Source organism: Ixodes scapularis, unplaced genomic scaffold, assembly GCF_016920785.2.
Source record: "Ixodes scapularis isolate PalLabHiFi unplaced genomic scaffold, ASM1692078v2 PGA_scaffold1__304_contigs__length_218370807, whole genome shotgun sequence".
In the NCBI taxonomy this organism is placed as follows: domain Eukaryota; kingdom Metazoa; phylum Arthropoda; class Arachnida; order Ixodida; family Ixodidae; genus Ixodes; species Ixodes scapularis.
The window spans coordinates 216779914-216785913 of NW_024609846.1; positions in this window are offsets into that span (position 1 = coordinate 216779914).

Sequence of the window (6000 nt, forward strand, 5' to 3'; positions counted from 1 at the left end):
CGCGTTGATGCTGTCTGTTGTCGCGCTTTCCTTTATTTTCTGGCGGTACATTAGTGCTAGATCTTCAGGAAGAGCTGTCATCAGTACACGATGAAGAACCACCGCGTAGTTGTTGGGCGGAACCTTCAAGCCTTCTAGAGATGTTGTGCGGAAGCAAATGGCGTCGAACAACTGACTGAGTTCGGTGACGTTTCTTGAGCTGCTTATTTTCGGGAGATTCAGTAGCTGGTTATTATGTTTGCCGATCAAGATATCACGTCTTCCAAATCTGTCATGAAGTGTACGACCTGCAAGGTCATAATTCTGCTCCGAGAGACGAATTTCTTCGACAGCCCGCTTTGCGTTATGAGTGAGGTTTGTCATAAGGTACTTAAATTTCTTGACAGGAGGGATATCAGAATTTCTGTGAATTTTGACATCAAAGTGGTTCCAAAATCCCGGCCAATCATTGCTGTTTCCGGCAAAGGTAGGTACCTAGAGTTTGGGAAGGGCGACCCTTCGATGACTGCCATGAGCGGGTGCTGTAAGGGCGGTTCAGGTGGGAGAAAGGCTACTCAGGCTTTCGGTTGTGGAAGGGTGTCCGCTGTGCTGCAGTGTGTCGGTTGAGGTGCTTGCAACACGCATGGCGATGATCGTGGGTTGGTTTAGTTTGTCAGGGGCCCTATGTTGCACGTTTTCGACTCCCACGGCGACAACGGAGAAGGAAGTGACGTCAACAACGCAGCAAATGCAGATTGGATGTTGACTGATCTCTCATCAACTAACATTCAATCTACATTTGCTGCGTAGTTGACGCCACTTCCTTCTCCATACTCGCCGTGGGAGTCCAAAACGTGCAACATAGGGCCCGAAGGTGTAACGAAGGCGCGTGAATCCGTTTGTAATCCTCGTGCGGTAGTCCTCTGCTCCCTCAATTTCGTTCTCCAAGTCCTCGTCGGTTGTTGATGTCTGGATATCCCGGTCCAGGTCGGCTAGGCTTGTCTGCTTCTGGATGAGATAGTCGAGCGGGAGCCTGTGTCCAGCTGGGATATCGTCCTGGTGACGGCGAAGCGGACGACGCCGCGGGTCCTGCGTAGTAGGTTCATGTCCTCTCGAGGGGTTTTGGCACCAAATTTATGTGGAGAAAGGGACCCGAGACCTGTCCTGTTCGGGTGGCCGTTTTAAAAAAAAAAAAATTGGATTGTGTCTGTGTTTATACAGCCTAGAACTTGGTCTGCCTCACAGGGGCGACGAGTCTCCCAGCTGTAGATGAGAAATTGGGCCAGTGCGGTACAGCCGCTACCCAAGCAGCACGTTGTGAATGGGCCATCGCTGGCAAGCGTATTATGGCCAACCAGATTTTCGATGGCCCAAGCTTGGCCAAAGTGCTCGGCAATAGCAGTGTTTTCGTCCTCGTCTGGTGACTTGCCATTCACTTTATGCCAGTCGCTGGCCATTCACTTTAGGCCAGTGACTGGCCATTCACTTTAGGCCAGTGACTGGCCGTTCACCTTTGTCTAGTGGCTGGCCATTCACTTTAGGGCAGAGAATGGCCATTCAGCTTTGGCCAGTCACTTTCGGCCAGCCACTGGCCATTCACGTTTGGCCAGCCACTAGCCATTGACTTCCGGCCAGTCACTGGCCGAAAGTGGCTGTAGTTATACACTTAATACATAATTTATCACAGACTGCCAGAAAATTTGGGTGTTCCTCAGAAGACTGTCAAGAGTTTCGGGAGGTCAAGTTTGAGAACTCAACCTCAGAAACTTTTACATAGTAATGACACGCGAAGCTGCTGCAAGTCTGCTCAATATTTATTGGGCCTTTTTGAGTACTAAGTCTTACGACGCTGGTTGCGACCACCATTCCAGTCGTCGTGGGTTCAGGGATGGTATGTTGTCCCACCATTAAGATCTCCCGGTAGTGCAGCAGTAAAAAATAAAAAAATAAAAAGAAGTAACTTTAGGTGAAGGGATAGTGCAGCAATAGAGAGTTTTAGTAGATCGTTCCGATACCTCCGATAGCCGCGATAACGATACTATGCATGCGCAAGGGAGGCGGTGGCGGAGTATCGGGTATCGTTATCGGAGTCATGGGAGCGATCTACTAAAACTCTCTACTCTTCAGTTACAATGTTTTTCAGTTTACACAAGCTTACTGGCACTAATGGGAAAGAGAAGCCTTGAGTACACAGTAAAAGTTTTTACACACTTAAGGGTGTAAATCAGTTTGTCCCTGGGCTAACACCCTTAGGGCGTTCAGGCAAGCACCCTTCATAAAGGGTGCTTGCTAACACCCTTGGTAAAGGGTGCTTGGCATGAAATGGGCACCTGCTGGGGTGGCCCAGTGGATGCTGGGCCACCCCAGCCAATCTGGCGCCGGGAGAGTATCATGCGACGTTTTGGTTATGTGGAGTACAAGGTCACATGACGCTCTCCCGACGCTGGGTTGGCTGGTAGCGTCCGCCGCGCTCGGACGAAGGGTGAAATGAAGTATAGACCCCAGTGAACATTTCATTGGAATGTGTCCAATACACATAACAGAACTTGTAAATTGTACAAAAATCATATAACATATTGCATATTATATTATTATTACATGATTTACAGCTTATCATGTTTACTGAACACATTTACACTTTTTTCACCTACAGGGATTGCCACATCACCACATACGAGGCATGTGATAAAGAAATAATGAGTCACACTAAACACAACTCACTTCATGAAGTAATCAAAAAAGAGCTCCTTGCAAGCCACATCATAACCCCGTGGGCAATTGGGAAGTGCTACGGCACCCCCCTTTCTCGAACTCTAAGTAAGCAAGCGGTGGCCCCAAGCATCGCACTGCACGGCTGAACCATTGTGAACATCATGGTCTGCCACAAACGAAGCATGTAAAGCTTTCCTGTTTGGAGATCAAGTGACATGTTTTGTTTGTCTCAGGGGATTGCAGGCAACCCACGCTTCGCTTATCACTTGTCTCCTACGTGCATCTGGCTCAACTCACAAATCGCGCATTGTACCAAACGGTCCAAGAAGACGGAAAGGAAGGACTCCCCTCATTCTCGGACCCTCGTTCGTGCAACCGGAAACAGTCATTCTCCCCCTAGAAGATTAGCCCGTCGCTCAAAACTCGAACAAAAGTTGCTTTCCCCACCCCGTTCAGCCCTAAGCTGACAGTGTTGTGGAAGCTACGTGCTCCTTGGGCCAGCCCACGTGGGCCAGCCACACGCTCGTCACGCCACGGGTACTTCGAACGGCTTGGTTGTAACGCGCTGACGCTATTGACACCACCACAACGCTGCCAGCGCCACCAAGGGCAAAGCTGATAACCACGCCTGACTTGCTACTCCACGAACGCGGGGAATCTTTACTTCCTGCTTTTGTTTGCGCCGGATATCCCCTGACGCATCGCGCTCTCCGTTCGCTTCTCTTCGAGCGCTTTATCGAGTGCACCGTTTGGAACGCAAAATATAGCCAGCCGTTCAAAATACAAACGTGCGATTATCATTTACGGTTATTATCCCTCATACTTGATTCACTTCTAAACGAAACTTGGATATTTCGATTTTTGTTTCCGTACCCCTTTAAAGAACACAACTGTGATGCTGATTTAATGAATGATGATGATGAAAGAATTTCGACTAAAGAGAGTGACCACAAGGGTATACTGAAAGAATCACTAACAATGATGAAACCTAGAAATCTATTAGTGCCTTCCCTGTGTTTTGCCATTGAGTGGAAGAAGTTTCTTGGCCTATATTTTTGTTAGAAACAGGTGTGATGCGTCCGTCTGTTTTTTCTTTTAATCTTGATGTGCATACTTTTTATTTCCTAGGTTGAAAGCTCAAGGCATTCCCTGTTGTTTGTTCAACCACATTTACCCAAATGTTAGTAGGTTGCTTTTTTATGTTTACTGTCCTTGGGTATGTCAGGGGTTGTGAACAGTAAAACGCTGTAAGACCGAGGAAGGAATTCCCTTTTTAAAGTGGTGGCAAGCAGAAGAAGAATTGTAAAGACTGACTTCATGTCTTCTCCTGCGTTTTCTTCTTTGGGTCGCCTATTCATTTTTTGCCCATTAATACTCAGCTGTGTTTGATACTTCTCTGCGTTTGTGTCATCCTTCAGAGAACCCGTCTTTAATAAATTATGTGTTTAGCCTGTTTAGCTAGCTTGCACCCTCCTTTTTGTTTTTGACCATTAATAAATGACTGCAGGATTCAACTGCAAGCACGGTGTTAATGCATACTAATAAATAGCAGCATACTTTTATTGACTAGTGGTGATGATTGGACTAGTTAGTAGCCAATTATTGAAAAGAAATCATGAAGAATATGGGAACAGAGGATCTGAACACAACACAGCGCTGTGTTGATCTCCTCCTTCTTGTCCGTGCCATTCACATTCCATGTTTTTAAAAACACATTTATTAATAATTTTCTGCTTGGTATCATCTGTATAGGGGTTCACTGGAACGACCCATCTGCTATTGCATTCACTTTAGGGCAGCTCCCCCTTCCTCATGGTGCCATCGCTCAGGAAGTGCAAGGCGGGTGTCACTCTCACCCTTGTGGTTCAGTTCCCCAGGTTCCCATAGGTTTCAAGCTGCTAGCCAAACTGAGTCAGGCCTTCCAGCCCTGCAGGAAATGTCAATTCCACTCTTTTAGAGGTAGTCATCCATATTTTGCGTGTACGTGAAAGAAGCTCTAACAGAGAGGAAACAAAATGATTGGCCTTTTTTTAATGCATCCTTTTCTTTCGCTGAGAACATACATAAACGTTACGCTCTATTGTACATTCAGTGGTGCGGCTTAATTTAGGAAGAGCACTTTTTTTCATATAACTTTTATATAAAGAAAAAACTCAATATAATGGGTCGGACATAAATGGTTGCTATGAACTGCCCTATGATTTACACATTACCTGATATCATTAAAAGAGTAGAGTAGCGTAGGGCTGCACTGCACCAATTACGTCTTTGTAACCAATTAATAGTTGGCATTTATTTGTTCATTACTATTGGCTATTATTCTTTGACACAAAGAATAACCGGGCGAGTTGGTACGGTGGTAGTCTTTGAACTCCATCAAATATTCAGATTTGATATTAGTTAAAGGGGCCCTCCGGATCGTTATGCGATGATCTATTTATGGCGGTAACTCAATCTACTGGCCCTAAGGATCCTAAAAATCATAAAATTACGGTCATGCGCGGCGGATTGCCCTACTAAAATTGCTATTAAAGTCTACGGCACGCCCCCCTTTCTGAGATGAGCCCGGAAAAAGGGAGGGGCATCTCTTTACGCGTCAGCCAATAGCAAGCGAAGGATTCCGGCGTCACTGCGCGTCACCAACGCGGCCGACCGCCGACCCGCGGAGGAATCTCTTGAACACGCGCGGACCGTCGTCAAGGAACCCAGACTTTGTGCTCGGCAGTCGTCGTTCGTCGCACCGCACCGTCGCGCTGCTACTGAAATACGCAGTCGCATTCCACAGATGACAAGGAAAAGTTTGACTCGTTGACGTGGAAGGATCGCAAAGCTGGCTTCGGAGTCGGGATCCACGGGAAGGAGGAACATGTCTCCCGCAAACGCACGCCTGCAGACGCCCCGGGAAGCAGACGAGCCGACGCGCCGACGCATCGTCCACTAGCAACAAGCTTGCGGGGAGAAAACATAGTTCGCTGGTATTGGAGCGATAATTGCGGACTATGTTTCCCGCACCACAATCAGTTTACGTTTTTCTCAAACTCTAATTTACAACAAGCTTAAAAAGTGTTGCAATAATAACGTTCGCATTCACCGCGAGATGCAGCATTTCTATTGGTCAAGTTTTAGCGATGGGCAGGGAATGGGGGATCGTCTTCCTAGGGAAAATACTCCTGATATATTTCTTCTGCCATCTGCTTAATAAACGGTTTTGTAATCTAAAACTTTGTATACATATTAACTTGCACCTACTATGCAATATAACAACATAAACAGACGATCGCAGAAAGCTCCGGAGGGCCCCTTTAATTT